At 44.8% G+C, this 22,231-nt stretch overlaps 1 long non-coding RNA gene across 1 annotated transcript in view; it reads left to right on the top strand.

The window, feature by feature from the left end:
• Positions 1-5,430: 5,430 nt before the first annotated feature.
• LOC140407886 (uncharacterized) overlaps positions 5,431-22,231 on the top strand; it is a 181,810-nt gene continuing 165,009 nt past the window's right edge. The window contains exon 1 of the long non-coding RNA XR_011939859.1: positions 5,431-5,631. This is a non-coding gene — a long non-coding RNA (uncharacterized lncRNA). The remainder of the gene's footprint in view (positions 5,632-22,231) is intronic.

Here is a 22,231-nt window from a genome sequence, read left to right as displayed (position 1 = left end):
GCAATGTCCCGTCGACAGTTCTCAATGAAAAGATCAAGGGCAGGTAATTGTGCCGGCAGGGGGGTCCACTTGGAGGCAGAATGTTGGAGGCACATGAAAGGATCAGTGGAACGGGGGGAGGACTCTTGCCCAAAGAAGTGGGCATGGAGACGAAGGCGGCGAAAGAAGAGTTCAACATCATGTCGAGCCCGGAATTCATTGAGGTGCGGACGTAAGGGTACAAAGCTGAGTCCTTTGCATCCTTACTCCTTACTGAGTCCTTACTCACTGCCACCTTTGATGTAGTGCCTAGCATCAGTTCCATTGCAGTTCAAACTGAAACCGCTCAATGGGTTGGATATAATGGAGGCAGTGGGGAGCTTGCCCTGGAGCCTCTTTTGGGGAAGGTCCAGTGAATTAAGTGTCACTCAGGCACATAGTTGAACGGTGGCAGGCCTGCCTTGAGATCAAGGACTCTGGGTGCAGAAGCCCTGCCTGCTGAGAGCTGTCAGCCAGTCAGTCAGCTCGATTGAACAACAGCAGCACTGGGAAGGCAGTGGCCGCCATCGGTACTACGCCCACCTAAGGCTTAGATTTGTCACTGGGATCCTTAATTCAAGGTGATTGATGGTGGGAGGGCGGTGGTGTTATTGGGTGGGGTTCATGGGGTAGGTATTCAGTAATAAGATCAAAAGTGTAGCTCTCAGCGGGCTCTCCCTTCCGGATATTGGATCCCTCAATCAGTCAAAGAGCGTATTTGAACGAAGAATCTCCCTCCAATGTGTCTGCATGGATTTGTTTGTCATCATGGCAACCCCACGCCTGCCGCTGGGTTAATACCAATGATGGTGGATGAGGTCCCATAAGTATACACCTAAGGGCCTCAATTGATGGTGGGGTTGGATGTCCATACACAGTCCTTCCCGCCACAAATTAAACAGGTTGGAGGCAGGAAGGCAACAGGGCCCCCACGATCACCCTCCCACCTGATTAAATGCTCCCCCCCCACCCCCCGCAAATAATATAATCTCCTGCCCAGTGTGTATTAGACAGTGCGTATTAGATAGTGCATATTAGACAGTGTGCATAAGATTGTGGCCAATTGTTGACGCCGGCGTAAACACCGGAGTGTTTCACTCCGGCGTCAATGGGCCTCTTGGCTCAGCGATTCTGTTGCCCACAGGGGGCCAGCACGGCGCCGGAGTGCTCCGTGCGGTTCCAGCTGCCGGATGCGGCCCTGCACTGCTCGCCGCGGGTCCACGCGCGGTGGCCGCTTGCATGCCGGTGCCGCGCAACATGGCAGAGCCACACAGCGGGTGGCGTGGAAGAAGGTAGGTCCCCCGTGAGATCGCGCGCGCCCGGCCGTCGTGGAGGCACCCCCGGGAGACTAAACCCCCCCACCAGGACAGCCACCGCAGCCGCGACACCAAGCTCCCGCTGGGTGGAACCATGCGTGAACCACGCCGGCGGGAACTCGGCCTATCAACCGTGGAGAATCGCCGCAGGGGCCTCTTTCGTTTTTGTTTTTTTAATACATTTAGAGTACCCAATTCATTTTTTCCAATTAAGGGGCAATTTAGCATGGCTACCCTGCACATCTTTTGGGTTGTGGGGGCGAAACCCACGCAAACACGGGGAGAATGTGCAAACTCCACAGACAGTGACCTAGAGCCGGGATCGAACCTGGGACCTTGGTGCCATGAGGCTGCAGGGTTAACCCACTGCACCACCGTGCTGCCCCGCAGGGGCTTCTTTCAATGGCCCCTGACCAGCGCCGCGTCAACCGTGCACGTGCGACTGGCGCCGATTGTCCAGTCGTCAGAAAATCGCGTCCCGGCGTCGTAGGACGTCTCGATGTCAACTCCGATTGTCAATCCCGGCCTGTGTGTATTGGATAGACAGTGTCTATTGGATAGTTTGCATTAGACAGTGTTTATTGGATAGTGTGTATTGGATAGTGTGAATTGGATAATGTGTAGTAGATAGCGTGTATTAGATATTGTCTGTTAGACAGTGTGTATAAGATTGTGTGTATTAGATAGATAGTGTGTATTGGATAGTGTGTAATAGATAGTGCATAATAGGTAGTGCATAGTCGGTGGTGTGTATTAGATAGTCTGTATTAGACAGTACATATTAGATAGTGAGTATCAGACAGTGTATATTTGATATTGTGTATTAGACGGTGTGTATTAAACAGTACATTTTAGACAGTACATATTAGACAGTGCGTATTAGACATTGTGTATTAGATAGTGATTATCAGACAGTGTGTATTACATAGTGTGTATTGGACAGTGTGCATTAGACACTGTGCATTAGACAGTGTATATTCGATATTGTGTGCTAGATAGTGCGTATTAGACACAGTGTGTATTAGATAGTGATTATCACACAATGTGTATTACATAGTGTGTATTACATAATGTATATTACATAGTGTGTATTAGACAGTGCATATTAGACAGTGTGTATTAGATAGTGATTATCAGACTGTATGTATTACACGGTGTGTATTACATAGTGTGTATTACATAGTATGTATTACATAGTGTGTATTGCATAGTGTGTATTACATAGTATGTATTACATAGTGTGTATTGCATAGTGTGTATTGGACAGTGCGTATTAGACAGTGTTATTAAGCAGTGCGTATTAGACAATGCATATTAGACAGTGCATATTAGATAGTGTGTAGTAGATAGTGTGTAGTAGATAGCACACTTTAGATAGCATGTATTAGACATTGCGTTTTAGACAGTGCATATTAGACAGTGTGTATTAAACATTGTGTATTAGTGCGCATTAGATAGCGTGTATTGGACAGTGCATATTAGAGTGGACGTTGAGATGTGGAGTCCACAGAGCCATGTGTGCAACATCAATTCTACCAATAGCATGGCAAATCCACTTGCTTCCTCCTGCCTCTAGTCAATCAGTAGATAGAGAAGCCCCTCTCCTTCTAAATAGGTCTTCTGTGACCTTCCAGATGCAGTGATGGATGGCGACTACTCCCACGTGGATGGATTACCTGACTTCGAAATTTAGAGAAGCGTTGATCTTGACTGCCAATGGCAGTGCTGTCCTCACCCTGCTCTGTGGTCGCAGGTCAGGTTGTAAGAGATTCAGTCCACATCTTACAATGGCCACCACCTCATTGAAATTCTTTTGGGTTCAATACCTCACAGGCATTTCAGACACTGCTCCTCGTTCAGCTGAAGGTAGTAGATGTGCTCCCTAAAGACCCTTGGTGCATCTGACCTTCTCTGAGAACCTTTGTCCTCTGCCTCCTCTGTGCACTGCTTCCCTCTCTCTGCTGCCTGTGCATAACTTCAAGTCATATTGCAACTGAATAATGTGTGAAATTATAGCCCCTCAGGTCAAACAACTCCTCTGACCGCCAACTCCCCCCCCCCCCCCACCCCGAGGGGGGGGGGGGGGGGGGGGGCAGGAGCCAAACTCCAGTGAAAATCCAGAAAGTTACCAAAACCACTCCAAACTTCAGTACATCCACTGACCATGCACCATCAAATGCAAATTAAAAACCTAGCACCTAAATGTTGTTTGGTTAGCCCTTTATATGATGCTAGTGGTGGTTCCCTCGGAGTTATTATGAGAAGGTACTGACTGCATCTGTGCAATCCAACATAATGTACCAAATCAGTGTTAGAGTCTGACGGCATAATCGTCCCACCCTCCACCCATCAGGTCTCACACGGAAGACCTGCACTCGTGCCCAGCCAGTCAGGGTGTGTCATGTGGTTGTGCCAGGCATGGCCAAAATGTTTTGAGTGGCACCTCGAAGCCAATTGTGTCACCTGAGTTTTAATTCATATTAGAAAATGCAAAGTTTAACATTCCCATGAAGTGCTGCACAATCTCGTCTCCAGTTTCAACGATGAGCTTCAGGTCCCCCAACCAATCTGCCTTTGGGAGTTACAATTCCCCCTTTAATTACTACAGTCTTCTTTTAAGGATATGTCTGTCTAGATTCCAAGCCTCCCTCTTCCAGAAGCTTAATGTTATTTCAATACTCGGTCAAGCAGAATATTTAGAGCTATACGAACCAATTGTAATGTGAGGGAACCCTTGTGAATTGTGAGCAGGGAATCCCCAAAGGCAATGGGGCTTTAAAATAAAGAGGTGGTTGCTCTGATGACAGTAAGCCACATTCCAGACATTATTGATCTGCTAACCCTTCGTTTGATGATGCTGTTCTGAAATAATGGCAATTATGTCATTTAATTCACTGGAAGAGTTACAGAAAGCAGTGCCAGGCGCTACTTCTTGGTGTTGTGATGTTATGGCACAAAAATAATTTTATTTCACAACTGATAAAACCCAGGTTTGTAACAAAACTGTTCAAATGTTATTAAAGCAGCAGAACAATACACTGATAAAAGGAAGGCAATCTCTGGAGCAATCATGTAATACTTGTATCTTTGTTTTTTGCTAATTCAAACATTACTTGAGAGCCCCAATACAGCATCAAGGGTTTATTTTGTTCCTGCAGCCGCAAACTTATACAATGTAATTGATATTTGAAATGGCTCATCCTGGCTTTGGCAAAGTTTACATCAGTCCAGAGTTCAAAGAAACACAACCCCAAAGTGCTTAGTGTTTGCTTTGTTCAGATTTTCATAGAGAATAAGAGCACTGACCTGTTGAGGCCAGCCTCAAGCATGGACAACCAATGGTTCGAAACATAAACTCGATGCACTAATTCTCATTGTGCTTTCCTGTTGAAAGCCAAGCAAGTCGTTTTGATCATTGCATATGTGACTGAATCATTTTGCAGGTTGTTTTCTTTGTGATATAGTGGGGCTTCCATTCAACTTTCCCTCAGGTAAACTGACGCTGAAGTCTCCATAACGGTGGCACAATGGTTAGCACTGCTGCCTCACAGCGGCTGGGACCCGGGTTCGATTCCGACCTCGGGTGACTGTCTGTGTGGAGTTTGCGTGTTCTCCCCAAGTCTGCGTGGGTTTCCTCCAGGTGCTCCGGTTTCCTCCCACAATCCTCTTTCAGAGGGCTGGTGCATGGGCCGAATGGTTTCCTTCTGCACTGTGGGGATTCTATGATGATGATTACAGCACATTGAATTTTTGAAATCATTGGAGTAAAGCAGGCTGGCATGAAGGTCCCCACTGTCCATTACAAACTCATACAGGACAGCTCCAGCAACCATTATGTATCACCCACATTAACCAAAAATCTACTTGCTGTTTAAACTTTGGTGAAAGTATCTAAAGACTTCTTTTTATGCTGCTATCAGTTGTTTAATGTGCATTTTTATGCAGAAATTACCTGGGCTCTCTCCCTTCAGGCTTTGATCTGCTGCACTATCAATTGTTGGCTGAGATTACACGAGACTGCAGAGTACACAAGGCTGCCTGCTGCTGACTGAAATGTAAAAGAGAGCTGTTTATACTCAGCAACTGATTAGCCAACTCAGTCAATATTTGCCTGATGGGAAGATAATCAGTTCTTTATGTGAAACTGGTTTTAATTTATCCAGGAAGAAAGTTCCTAATTTGATAAGCTGTCTTGTCACAAAGAGTCAATCTTACAACAGTATGGGGTGGAAATCCCTCCAGGCCTGTTTGGGGCCTTGAATTGGGCACCTCACATGGGACAGGATGGCGGCTCAAGGTAAGCACAGAATTAGTTTCATTAACATTATTTGAACATGCTACTGGCACTCTCGGCGGATCACCCATTTTCAGAAAAAGAATGCCTGGCCTCTTGCATCACCAGTAAATGAGGATAGAGCAGGAGTCGGAGGGTGGGGGCTATTACTTCACGTTCCACAGGATTGATTTTTAAAAGAGATTTTGTTGTTGGTGGCTGCGCAGGTTGCAATAGTTCGTGAAGAACCCTTGAGAAGTACAGAGCTGGCTCCTGCACCATATCTCACCCTGCATTTTCAGCAGGGGGGTGAAGAAAGGTCTCCCATTTACAAATTTAAGGGGCCAAATTACTTTGTGAGGTAAAGGAGCGCTGTCTTGAAGCTTGATAAATGCCTTCAGGACAAAATTGGCCCTCATTTCTCCCACTTAGACCAGTAACATGGATGCAACAAGTTTTGATTTTTTTTACCCTTATTATTTTGTTAAAAAAAACCTTCCCTCTCTTCCATTCGTGGGCAGTTACTATTTTTAAAAGCGTGTTTCTAGGAGCCTCTAAAATGCAGACTTTTTTTTCACTAAAACATATTTTCCAAACTACTGCAAAACTAACTTGCTCAAAAATAAAGCTATTTGTTTTTCCATAGAGGTGATCTTAGGGATAATGCACATCCAATTCTCAGCAACTGTTTATGGTATAATCCATTGACCACCAAAGGTAGACGTGGTTTAAACTTCTCCATGTAACTCAGATCAGAATGAATTCAGAATAACAAATTACAGGTCATTACACCTCATTTAGGTCAAACAAATGATTTTGACAATAATATTCACGCTGGGATTTCTGTGAAAAATTGTGGAGAAAATCCTGAACTAAAATAGGAGGAAGAGCCGCATTTCAGTTTCTTTCTGGAAAGAAATACGGTACAAACATAGTTTGGGCAGGACTTTCCCCATCAGCACGTTTACCACTAGAAGTGCACAAGGACTAGTCTTAACTTTGTTGGTGTCACACTGCTGAGAGCCAACCCAATTTGACTCAGTACGCTTTCTTTCTATATCCTAGGACTACAGATACTATTGTACCTTCAAAGGCTACCCCCTTACAGGGGAGGAAAATCTTCACCATTGTAGGACTGAAGGGTCTGGAAAAGCATAGCTTAATACACCACCAAAAGCAAAATATTGTGGATGCTGAAGATCTGAAATAACAAAGGAAAATAACAAGTTAAACAGCATCTGTGGACAGGAGGGAGACAAAAAAAGTTAATAGGGGACAATTAATTTTTAAAAAAATTAATAATCTTTATTGTCACAAGTAGGCTTACATTAACACTGCAATCGAGTTACGTGAAAAGCCCCTAGTTGCCACATTCCGCCGCCTGTTCGGGAACACAGAGGGAAAATTCAGAATGTCCAAATTACCTAACAGCACTTATTTTGGGACTTGTGGGAGGAAACCGGAGCACCCAGAGGAAGCCCACACAGACACGAGGAGAACGTGCAGACTCCGCACAAACAGTGACCCAAGCCGGGAATCGAACATGGGACCCTGGCACAGTGAAGCGACAATGCTAACCACTGTGCTATCGTGCCACCCTCTACCGCACTACTAATTTTCCATCACCCCACTCCTATTTTTACGGCGATTAACTTATCAATTAGGAAGCCGATGGAATCGGGTACAAATCAGACCCACTATTATTCTACATTAATGTCCATGGAGGGTCCAATTGGGTGTGGTGTCAAACCTTGTCATTACAACCAATCCTTTCAATTGTCTGACAGTGGGTCAGGTCAAAATTGCCTCTCTGTGTTTCAGGTCGATGACAGGACAAGGTTACATATGAATAGCTTTTAAGCAAGTACAAAGCCAGGCAAAAGAGTGGGGGCGGGAAACAGTGAAAGATCAAAAGGTTGTGATTGGGTGGAGGGCAGGGGTAATTAAATGACCACGGGGTTCACATTTAAGATTTAAGACATTATTTAAGAGTGATTCGTTAATGTCTAACATGCATGTGCTCCAGCTGCTTATCTAACCAAAATATGTAACGGGTCTGAAAATGAGGTCGCAACATTGTTGTACTGTCCCGTACCAGCCTCCCCGGACAGGCGCCGGAATGTGGCGACTAGGGGCTTTTCACAGTAACTTCATTGAAGCCTACTCGTGACAATAAGCGATTTTCATTTTCGTACTGACCTTATTGTAAACTGAACAGTCAGCAAATTTAAATATTGAGAGATCTGCAGTGTCTGTAAACCCAGCTTGCAATGCATCATAAAGGCAGGAGGGGGTGATGGAAAACTAGTAATGGGGTAGAGTTAGGTCTCAAGTCAGTCATTGTTGAAGTGGAAAGGAGGCATGTAGCTGAGTCAGGGCCAAGACGTGGTACAGCTGCAGCATACACAAAGTGGCATTGCGTAAAGGGACATAAGCAATGGAATAAGTAGGCAATCTAGGAGAAGGATGTGTCCTTATCGAGATATAAAGCAGAGGGTGATCTGTTCAGAATTTGATCTTGTAGCCCTTAAACGTAGGCTAGGTGGCGAGAGCAGTGACTGCCATCTATTTTGACCCTCTGGACTTCTTTGTGGGCAAGAATAAGTTTGATGGCCTTATTAGTTCAAACAAGATAACCTGCTGCCTTCAATCCTTCCCTGCACTTTCTTTGTATGTTTGGAAGACCTTAATTCAATACTCTTGCAGTATTCTAAGGCTGTACACTGAACCTTTGACCCCTTCTCCCACCCCATGTCACCTGCTACAAAAAAATGGACACTCACTCGCTGTTTGCCATGTGTGAGAAAACATCCCTTACATATTACACTTCTTTTTTGCTTTTTACCCTTTGCATAACCTGATGTTTCAAACTCCTGCAACAAAGGAATCTTTCTCAGCCCCTCACTGTGAACATACAGACATACAAATTATGAGCAGGAGTAGGCCATTCAACCCCTTAAACCTGCTCCACGCTTCAATAAAATCATGGCTGATCTGACTGTGGCCTCAACACCACTATCCTGCCTGCCTCCCGATACTCTTTGATTTTATTGTTCATCGAGAATGGGGATAGTGCAGGGCAAGAGCGCTGAGTTAGAATATCAACAATGATGTAATGGAATAGAGGATCAGGGTCGAGGTGCAAAATAGCCTACCCCTGCTCGTATTTCCCATATTCCTATGTTCTTGAGAATCTATCTGCCACTGCCTTAAAAATATTCAATAACCCTACCTCTACCACTCTTCGGGGAAGGGAGCTCCACAGATTCACAACCCTATGAAAGAAATAGTTCTCCTCATCACCATCTTAAAATATCTATCTTTCAGTATCCAGTCTGTAAAACTCCCTCAAGATCTTTTATGTTTCAATAAGACCATCATTCTTCTAAACTCCAATTGCTACAACATTTCCTCATAAGATAGCACCCTCATCCCAGGATTAATTGAGTGAGCATTCTCTGAACTGCTTCTAATGAAATAATGTCATTTGTTACAGACAGGAGGGGGGTTAATTTAAGCAGTGCTGCTCTTTCTCTTACCACCATAAAAAGAAAGATGATTTGCTTCTCTCTTTATAAGTAGTGGTGTATTTCCCAATCCTTCGTCTTTTGTGTGATCCAATCTTCTAGTAATAAGTCCATGGCAAACGTGAGATAGGATAAGCTCAAAGGGTTAATTTATTTGTATAATGCTCAAAACGCAGAGGTGGCCTCCACACTCAGACAGTAAAGAAAGGGATAGAGAAAACAAGGATTTACAGTAAAGAGACAGCAGAAAAAATAAATATGTGTTCACATGGGTTCTAGAATGAAAGTCCGTAATGGTATTCCTTCATGAGGTCAGTGGGTTGAAAACCAATGCTGGATAATTTACTTTGTCGATGGTGTTGACGTCACATGGTGAGATTCAGCATGTATAAATTCAGTCTTGTAGGTGATAGGACAGAATTTCCAGCAGAAGCAGTGTAGCTGGGGCCAGGGGTTCGACCTGGGCCAGAGTTCCTACTCTAGGACGCTGCTAGCCATGATAAAAAAGCAGACTGAGATTTTGCAGTACAGCAAGGCAATCTTACTGGTTCCACAAGCCAGAGGCCCAAGTCGTATGACTCCCACTTTGCAATATGCCTGTGACAAAGGATGCGTATGCCTAGTCTGAGTCCCTGAGATTGTTAAATATCTCAATCATTAAGAATTGAAGGGAAGGTTTCTGGGCCCTTTGTCGTAGGAGACGAGCAGACCCCTGTTGGCCAGCTTGGGTTATAAACTGCAGATGGCCTTTGTATAGCTCCCTTTGAATTCAGACTGTGCAGCTCTCAAGGGATCATTAATGGCTCTTGAGGGATAACGTGAGTTTTTGTGGTATCAGCAGCTGGATATTTTTGCAGTCATATACAGACATGGATTCAGCCATTTTAGGTACAGTATGACATTTTTAGAGATAGCAATGAACATACACTATATATTTTAGAATAGTCCCTCACACCATTCTTAAATAAGGAAACTAAAACTGTGCACAATACTCCAGATGTGTTTTCATCAATATCCTGTAGAATAATGTCCCTACCTTTATATTGCATTCCACTTATAATTAAACAACATCATTTGCTGTACCTGCATACTAATGTTTTGTGATTTGTATACTAAGACACCAGATTCTCTCTGTATGTCCGAGTTCTGCAATCTCCCTTCATTTAGATATTATGCTGCTTTCTATTCTTCCTGCCAAATAAGTTCACATTTTCCCACATTATAAGTGGCCTCCTCCAATCCACCCACACTGACCTCTCCTCCGCAACCCACTCATATAAAAACTATTTAACCAGATGAGAAACATGCAACAGTTGTTTATTCCTGTCTGGTGCAAAAGTAAAACAGGAAAGGTGGCCAAACCATGGCTAATGGGAAAATTAGAGATAGCGGGCGTGATTCAGCAGGCTTGAGTTAAAGTCCATTGAACAGCACATTTAGCAGGATGTTTCTTGCTCCCTGCAACGCCAAGAAAGACCCCGCTCTTCAACAGTACTTTGTGTTTTTTTGGCCTCGGCATGGAGCTCCCTAACCTGACGAGGCCATTCTTTAAGTCATTTCCTGCACTGGCGCGTTTAGCTTGTCCAAAGACTACTAGGGGATTGGTGCACCAGTCACTATCACAGAAAGAGGTTGAGGTCAAAACATTGTATGTTTTCAAGAAGGAGTTAGATATAGCTCTTGGGGCTAAACGGGTGAAAGGATATGGGGGGAAAGGGGGAATAGGTTACTGAGTTGGATGATCAGCCATGATCATAATGAATGGTGGGGCAGGTTCGAAAGGCCGAATGGCCTCCTCCTGCTCCTATTTTCTATGTTTTGATGCAAACATGTAACAACCATGCAGCAATCATAGTAGACAAACAAATTCAGTGGGATATTAAAAGAAGGGTAATGTTCAATTCAAGTTATATTAGAATTACAAACCAATACACCATTCCTATATTACAGGCATAGAGATACACATAAATGTCATTATTAAAGGATTTCACTGAGGACTGTAACCATGTAAGGAATAGGGCTACATTAAAATTTTCCACCCTGTGTCATACAGGGTTTAATTTACTCAAATCTCTGAGTTGTCTTGATTGCTCTGTGCACAGTGGAGGTAACCAATCCTGAAACTGGATAAAATGCATTCGGATTTTCTGAACTTAGTAAAAATATTAACTCGCCTCATGGGAATGATTTCCATGATAAAACAGGCAGTCCCAGATTGCATGTGATGGCTGAGCAGAAATATCAACGTGGGACCCTATTGATTTATGAGCACAGCAACTTCAATAAATGGAAATTCATGCATTATGCACACTTTCTTTTAATTATCATTAATTAGGAAATAACAAGAAAAAATACATTTACCATCAGATTGATGCATCAAGTTAAGCAACAATTATTAAAATTGCAACTTGTTAATGGTATGTTAATTATACTATCAAGATACACGATGAAGGGCATTGTTTAATTAAGTACCTAGAGCTTTTATAAATAGGGACTGCTGAAGCACTGGGGGAGTGGATAGGAGGCAGACATAAGTAATGTTATATTCTGTAAATAAGTCTATTACCAAAAAAATGATGGGTTTAATTTTTCACCATCTGGCTTGGGATCAAATTTAGATTTAGATTTAGATTTATTGTCACGTGTACCGAGGTACAGTGAACAGTATTGTTCTGCGTACAGTCCAGGCAGATCGCTCCATACATGAAAAACATAGGGCATACGATTGATACACGATGTAATACATAGACATGGACAGCTGGTGAAGCATACCGAGTATAGTGCTACAACCGTAGCGAAGATGTGTAGAAAGATCAGTTTAGTCCACAAGAGGGATATTCAGGAGTCTGGTAACAGCAGGGAAGAAGCTTTTTTTGAATCTGTTAGTGCGTGTTCTCAGACTTTTGTATCTCCTCCCTGATGGAAGAGGTTGGAAGAGAGAATAACCATGGTGGGAGGGGTCTTTGATTATGTTGCTCACTTTCCTAAGGCAGCGGGAGGTGCAGATGGAGTCAGTGGATGGGAGGTGAGTTTGCGTGATAGACTGGGCTCTCTGCAGTTTCTTACAGTCTTGGACCGAGCAGTTGCCATACTAGGCTGTGATGCAGCCAGATAGCATGCTTTTTATGGTGTCTATAAAAATTAGTAAGAGTCATTGCGGATATGCCGAATTTCCTTAATTTCCTGAGGAAGTATAGGCGCTGTTGTGCTTTCTTGGTGGTAGCGTCGATGTGGGTGGACCAGGGCAGATTTTTGGTGATGCTTACACCTAGGAATTTGAAGCTGTCAACCATCTTCACCTCGGCATCATTGATGCAGACATGGGTGTGTACGACACTTCGCTTCCTGAAGCTCCTTAGTTTTGCTGACATTGAGGGAGAGATTGTTGTTGTTACACCACTCCGCAAGGTTCTCTATCTCCCTCCTGTATTCTGACTCATCGTTATTTGAGATCTGACTCACTACGGTCGTGTCATCAGCAAACGTGTAGATGGAGTTGGAGCCAAATTTTCTCACACAGTCATGTGTGTATAGGGTGTATAGTAGGGAGCTAAGTATGCAGCCTTGCGGAACCCCGGTATTGAGGATTATCGTGGAGGAGGTGTTGTTGTTTATTCTTATTGATTGTGGTCTATGGTTCAGGAAGTCGAGGATCCAGTTGCAGAGGGAGGAGCCGAATCCTAGGTTTGGAGTTTGGACATGGGCTTGGCTGCGATTATGGTGTTGAAGGCGGAGCTGTAGCCAATGATTAGGAGTCTGATCTAGGAGTCCTTGTTGTCGAGATGCCCCAAGGATGAGTGTAGGGCCAGGGAGATAGTGTCGGCTGTGGACTGGTTGTGGCGGTAGGCGAATTGCAGTGGATCAAGGAAATCTGGAAGGATAGAGTTGATGTGTCTTATGACTAACCTCGCGAAGCACTTCATAATGATAGATGTCAGGACTACTTGTCATTGGTCGTTGAGGCACATTACCTGGTTCTTCTTTGGCAACTGTATGATAGTGATCTTATTGAAGCAACTGGGAACCTCGGAACGGAATAGGGAGAGGTTGAAGATGGCTGCAAACACACCCGCCAGTTGGTCCACGTAGGATCCGAGTGCATGACCAGAGACTCCGCCAGGAACCATTGATTTCCATGGGTTCACTTTCAAGAAGGCCGATCTAACTTCTGAGTATCTGTCCAAGGCTGTTGGGGAAGTTGACAACAGTTCATTGTCTTCCTGCTTGAAACAAGCATAGAATGCATTGAGTTCATCAAGGGGGGATGCTCTGTTGTCAGAGATTCTCCTCGGCTTTGCTTTCTAGCCGGTCATATTGTTTAAGCCTTGCCACAACCGACAAGAGTTTGTGTCATTAGTCTGGGACTCTAGCTTAGTCTGGTATTGTCTCTTGGTGTCCCTGATGGCTTTGTGGAGGTTGTACCTGGATTTCTTGTATACGTCATGGTCGCCTGTCTTGAACGCCTCTGACCTGGACTTAAATAGGAAGTGGATCTCCCACTTAAACCATGGTTATCAGCTGGAGAACGTACATACTACCTTCTTTGGCACGCAATCTTTGGTACACATACTGTTGAAGTCTGTGACGGTAGTTGCATACTCATCCAGGTTGGCCGCTGAGTTCTTGACTATGGACCAGTCCACTGACTCCAAGCAGTCACATAGGATCTCTTCCGTTGCCTCAGACCAGCATTGCACAATCTTCTTAATGGGATCCTCCGGCTTAAGTTTCTGCTTATATGAAGGGACAAGGAGTGGCTGATTTTCAAAAATGTGGTCGGGGGATGCAGCGGTAGGCGCCTTTGATGTTTGTGCAGCAGTGGTCAAGGATGCTACGGTACCTGGTGGGACAGGTGATGTGTTGTTGGAATTTTACCAGTACACCCTTGAGGTGCATGGTTGAAGTCCTCGGCCATGATGAACAAGGCCTCCGGGTATTCTGTTTCACTGTTGTTTATAGCGGTGTACAATTCATAAACACCTTTCATAGAATTTCATAGAATTTACAGTGCAGAAGGAGGCCATTCGGCCCATCGAGTCTGCACCAGTTCTTGGAAAGAGCACCCTACCCAAGGTCAACACCTCCACCCTATCCCCATAACCCAGTAACCCCACCCAACAGTAAGTTTTACTAAGTGCGACAAAATATGGAGAGAAAAGTTGGGGGCAGTATTTCAAGCACTTAGAAAGAAAAGTGGAAGGTTTTGCCTAGTGGTTCTTGCTTTCAATCCTTAATGATCTAGCTCTATTGGGGGCCCTTTAATTGTGGATTTCCCCATCAGAGCAAATAGTTCCTCGATACCTTTTCAATCTCACACGTTTATCGTATTAAATACCTTGATTTGATTACCTTCCAACCACATATATCCATATAAATACAAGCAAGTTTATGCAATTTGTACACATGATGCAGGAATTCCCTGCACTGAAATAAAAATTTCAAGTGAAATTTTTAAGACTGAAGCTGACAGATGTTTATTATGTTGAGACGGCAAGTTAAATGGGATAAAAGTGGATAAATGAAGCTGATGTACAAATCGACCATGTGTAATTGAATGGCAGAACAATTCCGAGGGGTTGAATGATCCATTTCTGTTCCAATATTCCACAGCAAGGTACAACATAGAGGAATTTGGCTAAACTGATCTATTTTAGTGATGTTGGATGGGAGGTCTGGTGGTGCAATGGGTATGCATTCCTCCCTGTCAGCCAGAAGCTCTGGGATCAAGTACCATTCCAGGACTTAATGATCACGGAAGTTTTTTTTCCCAGAATATTTAAAGTACCCAATTCTTTTCTTTGCCAATTAAGAGGAAATTTAGAGTGGCCAATTCGCCTATCTGGCACATCTTTGGGTTGTGGGGGTGAGACGCACGCAAACATAGGTGAATGTGCAAACTCCACATGGACAGTGACCCAGGGCCGGGATCGGACCCGGGTCCTCAGTGCTGTGAGGCAGCAGTGCTAACCATTGTGCCACCATGCCACCCTAAGTGTGTTCATAATGCAGCAAAATAGAGTCTCAACTTGTAAATTCGTCCAAAACATTCCAGTAAGAGTGGAAGAGATTCCAGTTCAATAAATTTGAACCTCTACCATCACTGTGCATAGCTCCAGGCTACAACCTGTATGTATAAGTGTATGTTGCCAAAGTAACTTAGACTTCTTGGGCCGGTGTGGATCAGATTGGTGGCAACAGCATGGGGTTTAATCCCTGTTCTGACAGCATTGGGAGGATTTGGCACCTGCCTCCTTTCCCTGCTTGTTGTGGAGGTCAGGGGGCTGGTGACCAGACCTATATTTAGGCAGCGGACTGAAGAAGAAGTGGGGTTGGTTGAGGAATGAATCTTGACCAGGAAACAAGGAAATTTCATAGAATTTACAGTGCAGAAGGAGGTCATTCGGCCCATCGAGTCTGCACCGGCTCTTGGAAAGAGCACCCTACCCAAGGTCAACACCTCCACCATATCCCCATAACCCAGAAACCCCGCCCAACACTAAGGGCAATTTTGGACACTAAGTGCAATTTATCACGGCCAATCCACCTAACCTGCACATCTTTGGACTGTGGGAGGAAACCGAAGCACCTGGAGGAAACCCACGCAGATACGGGGAGGACGTGCAGACTCCGCACAGACAGTGACCCAAGCCGGAATCGAACCTGGGACCCTGGAGCTGTGAAGCAATTGTGCTATCCACAATGCAACCGTGCTGCCCCAAGAGATTTGCTTTGAATGGTGTGCCCATCTAGACGGCAAATGAGTCCTCAAAAGATAACCAATACGGTCATTACAATTGCAATTTATACTGGGAAAATCAGTTAAGGATTTTTAAGGGGACTACAATAGTAGCATGGAACAACAATAGCAATATTAAAGTTAAGTTATACAGAAATATTAAACCGTTATTAAACTTGAACAGCGATTTTATCCTTCAGAAAAAAAATAGCTTAGCAATGCTAATAAAATTATAGAAAATGTGAAAAATTGATTCCTTTAACTGTTTTCTCTGGTGTGGCTATTTGAGTTCACTTTGTTGCTGGAACCCCAGGACTAATATTTAATCCTGGAATCCTGATGCAATCTCTTTATCATTGACTGGTTAATGCACTGCAGAGCACAGTCTCCCCGAGCCTCATAAATAAAGGAACAATGAGGTTATCTTATCTCGAGTCTTTTCTTAATGTTATTCCCAGCAATAATTTAGTTTCTTTCTTCCCTGCTTGTAACTCCATGCAGTGGATTTAAAAGGAATGACCTTAAATATAGTTCTGTTTGCACTCTACCTCCTAAGCAGCTGCAATGGAGAACAAGGCAAATAGTGGATTAACATTGGTACCTTTTGTAAGACTGACTAGTCTGTAAAATATGCTCATGGGAGACAAAACAAAGCCTGTAATTAGTACAGAAATATAGGCTTTCAGCATACTGTTGTGGCTAATATATATTTCCTCAGCAAACCAAAGATAATGAGATATTATTCCATTAATTGAAAGTTTTGCAAATACAGTGCTGTGGAATTGATCGGATGGTGGATACAAATTTCCTCAGTCAACAGAAGCTCAGTTCCTGAAAAAGAGGTTAATAATGGGGTGATTTAGATAGCACTGATTAAACTGAGCAATAGTTTTTTTGTAAATCATTCGAAATACGGATGAAGTAATGTATTTAAAGTGCAATTCAACTTATTTTTGCTGCTGCACTAGAACGAATTAGTGTCACAATGTAAGTTAACAAAGATCTTTTTGTGGGAAGGTTTAGTCTGCATCAAATAATTAATCAGAGGATCAGTAAATGTCATGAAGAAATGGGTCTCTGTCTGCTTGGCAGGATGTGATGAGTGGTGTGCCACACGGATCAGTGCCGGGGCCTCAACATTTTACAATTTATATAGATGACTTGGGTGAAAAGGCCGGAGGTATGGTGGCAGAATTTGCTGTCACACAAAGAGAGAGAGGGCAATAAATGGTGAAGAGGACATCAGGAGGCCACAAAGGGACATGGATGGGCTAAGTGAGTGGGCACAGATCTGTTAAATGGAGTATAATGTGGGCAAATGTAAAATGGTTCATTTTGGCAGCAAGAACAAAAGAAAGAAACTTATTGGGCCCGACTCAACAGGACAGAAACAGAGTCCCGTTTCAGGCGGGTTGAGTGAGGTGTTTCTCGGCATTGCAATCCACCTTGCAACGGCACCTTGCCGGGGCTTTTTTTGGGCTCGCCGAGAAATGCCCCGCCGAGGCTGCATTTACATAATTTCCTGCACTGACAAGCTCAACTCGCCAGTGCAAGATGCACTGTAAATTCTATGATCTATGATGTAAGAGCACTCGCAGATCGGGTTTTTATAGGACGCCCCAATCTGTCGACACCTCTCAGTGACCCCACCGTGGCCTCCAGATCCCCCACCCTACTGTGCCCAACCTATCTCTTAGGGAGTCTGATTTGTTATGTTGTAGGTGTAACATAAGCGGCTTCCTTGTGGTGCACTTGACAAAGGAAGGTTCAGACGTGGAGATAACTTCAACACGTTTATTAAACTATTTACACTTCTATTACTCAGGTTCGACACTACTGCTAATCCTACTATAGCTACCCAGACTGACTAACCAGTTGCTGCAATCCACGTGGTGGGTGTAATATTGAATCAACCCTGTGTCTCTACTCACAGACTGTCTCCACTGGAAAGAGGCAGATCATGTGTGTGGTGTCTTTTATATATGGGTTGGTGTAATGCCCCCCTGTGGTGTTGCTAACATTCTGGTTGGTTCAATTGCTCTGTTTTATAACCTTTGCTCTCGAGTCGCCAGGTATCTTAATGATACAGCCACGAGGTTCAAGTCCAAGTAATGATCAATAACTCAATACACTGATTAGTAATATGCAAATCAAAGCACATTTATTATACACAGTAATCGCTACTCATGCACAAATTCTACGTCTAAGCTACTTCTACAACTAACAGGCCTATACTTAACTTCGGACTGGACCACCAGGTCAGGGGAACAAATGGCCTTTCATTTGGGTTCTGAGTCTGCGGGATTCGAAGTTGGTACGGATTGGTAGCTAGGAGCGCCTATCTCGTAGCAAGTGTTGAATTAAGACTTACTTCTTTTGGTGGTCACTGCACCGGTCACGGTCAAGGTTGGTTCCCGTTGCTGGGTGACCTGGGCAGGACGAAGAGAGCGAGTTGAATTTGGGGCTTAACTCTTATAGTCCCCAGGGGCTACCCGCCTTTTGGGGCAGACCCTGTACCTGGTTCTAGGTGATTGGACTTTGTTCCAATCGCTTGGTTCGACTTTTCCAATACTGCAGTGGTTCCCTGATCGATGGGCGGTCTTGAGGTGTTCGTTCACCTCCTTTGTGTTGGCTCCTGCTGGCACCGGGGGGTCTGGCTTTGCTTTGTGTGTCCCAAATGTTACTTATTGTTCCCGGGGATTGCTCATCAGTATGTAGATTGCTGCTACATTGGTATGCTGATGGTCGCTGGTATCGATGCTGTCTGGGCTTTTGCAGAGTTAAATACACAGCAAACCTGCACCTGCTGGTTTCTGCCTGTGTTGGCTGACTTTCCCATCAGCCTTTGCCGTTCGCCATTTTAAATCGGGAGTTGGCCAATTTAGGTGGCTACACTCCCCCCTTGTGATCCTAACGCGAAGCGTGAAGGATCACATAACTGCGTTGTTTTCATTCCCTGACCTGGTGAGCACTTCTTTCATGGCCTCTGCACTGACCATAACTATGCAAAAAAATTTTAACTGACAATTCTATGGGCCGCTATGTCAAACAGGGACATGCATTACAAAACAAAACAAATGGGAACCTCTAACTATCCTTAATAGACTACACTCACTCAAATATTTCATCACACTAACTTCCTAAGCCATACAAACAAAATCATAGCAGTTTATACACATTTTTCTGGCTTGGCAGTCAAGCTCAGGATTGTAAAATTGCTCATGAACATTTCTTTATTTACAACAAAAACGCAAATGAATGCTCTTTATTATAGATCGCGGGGGTCGGGGGTCTGGTCGTATCCGAAAATAGGGGGCCTGATCCTATATACCGGGGTGCGAGCGCGGTAGGCTCTCCTTCTCCATTTTCTCATATGCATAGTCTGCACGATGCAGCAGAGTATCGCCAATACCAGTAGGGATTCTATCAAGTAGGACAGGGAGTACCAGGTTATGAACCTGGCACACCAAGATGGTGTGGTGTCGCTGGTGACTGGGCTCTGGGTACTGTGGGGAAGTGAATCATTAACGGCTGGGGGGGCTTGAGGTCATGGGGTTCATGTTCGCGCGCAAGCAAATGTCCAGTATAATGATGAACCACGCAGAGGATGTCCTCATGGTTCTTCTTCTTTCACTTCTCTTCTCTTCTCTTCTCTTCTCCGGTCCTGGAGCTTCTGGAGTTCTGTGTGATCAAGCATAGTGTCTGTTATTATCTTGGTTTAACATCTCGTATGATAGCCTGGCTGTCCTTTAGTGCCAATTACTCCCTTTATAATTGGTCACAAAATGTGTGACTCCCTCATTTTTTTTCAAAAACCGAATTTTAGGACAAGACACACTTTCAAATAATGAACCAGTGCGAGCCGTCTCGCAGACTGTGCGATTTACCATCCAAATGTTTGAGGGTGTAAATAGCATATGGTTGGCAACCTACGGGTTACCTGAAACAAAACAAAATTTTTTGAACTAAAAGTTTCCAAAATGAGGTGCGTATGGGCCGCGACGGGTAAGAGTTGGATGGAGTGCGCCGTGTCTCCCCTATCCGAGCATAGCTGACCAGAGAGGGGTTCCCAGGCAGGGCGGGTCCCAAGCCGTTTCTCCACTGCCTGAGCAACCGACAAGAACGGGCAAGAAATAGAGTCATCGTGGGGGGCTGCCGTATTGGTTCCATCCTCGAACCAGAAGGGCAGCTATGAACGGGGGTCTGGGTTTCCGTCGACAGACGAGTTCCGCTGAACTGGCATCTGGGACCTTAACAAGTCTCTGCAGACAAACTAGATCCTCTGAACTAGCGTCTGGCCAATAGCAAGTCTCTGTGGGCAAGTCCTCAGAGGTTTCGGCCGAAAAGGCGTGGAGCCGTGGAAATGTTTTTCCCGGTCTAACATACAACATTAACAAAACACTACAAACAACATAAAACATGCTGCAGGTTCCATCAGAAAGGACACCATTTCTCCCAAGCGGTTCCTTTTAAAACATCATCTGGACACCTCAGTTATCGGTTGCGAACAGGGTCACAAAGGGGTTCTCGTTTTGGGAGTCAGACTCAAGGTCGTCACCTTCTCCTGGATGCCAAACTCTTGAGTGTACCAGGGCTCATAGGGCTGCTTGGTGTGATTTCGGATCACTCTCATCATTCCGGACGAGTCTGAATGAATTGTCTCTGTGCCAATAGGTGGTGTCTAGTTGTGTGGGGACGGAATCGGGGTCGTCATGGTGGGTCGGTGGTCGGTGGTGTGGTTAGTTCAGGAAAGTGAACATGAAGGGATCACTCGAATCGTGGTCAGATTCGCTGGGTGTGGGTCCGGTTGCATGGTGATAGTAGGGAGGTGTGCTGTGGCTATTGTCTGAGTCACAGTCGCTGTCGCTGTTGCTGCAGTCTGTAGGCGTCCTGGGGCGGAGTGTATAGTTCGGGGGTGGAGTCGGGGTTGAGTCCGTGGCTGGGCTGGATGTGTTGGGGGATGGTAGGGTTACGTTGGCTGTGGGTGGGGTCTGGTGTGCTGCGTCGAGCATGACGTGGTGTGCGTGGTTCGACTGTGTTCCATATGCCTTCAGCTGGTTGATATGGAACCACGCAGTCTTTCCATTGGGGTACTTTATCTTGTAGACGGAAGGGCTTACTTTGTCCGCAATGGAGTACGGACCCGAGTACTTTGGTGACAGGAATGTGCTGGGGTTATATACAGAGAGCATCACTTGCTGTCCTATACTGTACTCAGTCGCATGCACTGTCTTGTTGAAACAAGCCTTGCTCTGTTTCTTTCTTGTGCCCAATTTCACTGCGGCTGCTAGCTGAGCCGGTTTAACATTATCTACTAATTGTTTTACTGTGTTCTCGTGTGTGAGGGCCGTCACTTCGGGGCTGGTCAAGTCTAAACCTAATAAAAATTCTGTGCCTTTCATGGGGCGTCTGGTCATGAGAGTGTGTGGGGTGTAACCTGTGGATGTGGAAACTGTATTACGCAAAAACATCAGCACAAAAGGGAGGACTGAGTCCCAAGTGGTGTTGTTCTGCTGGTCCATTTTTCTGAGGGTGGATTTTCGGGTCTGATTAATGCGCTCCACGATTCCACTCGACTGTGGGTGGTATGCTATGTGGAATTTTTGGGTGATGCCAAATATCGTGAGGACGTTCTGGATGACACGTCCCGTAAAATGGGAGCCTTGGTCGGATTCAATGCTGCGGGGGAGCCCCCTTCTTGCAAAGATGTGGTGGGTCAAAATCTTGGCTGTTGTCTTTGCCGTGTTTGTCCTGGATGGGAATGCTTCCACCCATTTTGTAAACGTGTCTATCACCACGAGTGCATATTTGTAACCATTCCTGCAAGGGGGCAATGGTCCTATAAAATCAATCTGGAGGTTAGTCCAGGGGCCATTAACGGGTCAGGTGTGACTAAGCTCAGAGTTTTTGGCATATCTGTCCGGATTATTCTGGGCACAGATAAGACAATTCTCGATGTAATGATTTACATCGTCCTTTAAATTCTGCCACCAAAAAAGCTGTCTGAGGTGGGCTGTAGTGGGATCGATTCCCTGATGGCCATGACCGTCATGGAACAAACAAATCAGTTGATTCCTGTCCTGTTCAGGAACCACATAAAGGGTGTCTTTTAACATCACACCGTCATGTGTGGTCAGAGCATTTTTAAACCTCTCGTAGGGTGCTGGATAGTTTCCTTTTAAAATCGCCTTGGGATTGCTGTCCTGCTTCTGGGCCTGCACTAGATCCTCAATCTTAGTCTGTGAGACCTGAACTGCATTCACTGGTGCGCTTTTGGGGGGTGTCCAAAAGTATCCGTGTCTGGAGCCTGCTTTAGCCAGTGCGTCGGCTTTTACATTTCCAGGGGGGGAGGAACGATGGT

This window comes from Scyliorhinus torazame, chromosome 2 (assembly GCF_047496885.1).
Source record: "Scyliorhinus torazame isolate Kashiwa2021f chromosome 2, sScyTor2.1, whole genome shotgun sequence".
Lineage (NCBI taxonomy): Eukaryota > Metazoa > Chordata > Chondrichthyes > Carcharhiniformes > Scyliorhinidae > Scyliorhinus > Scyliorhinus torazame.
This window is presented reverse-complemented; position numbering and strand designations above follow the sequence as displayed.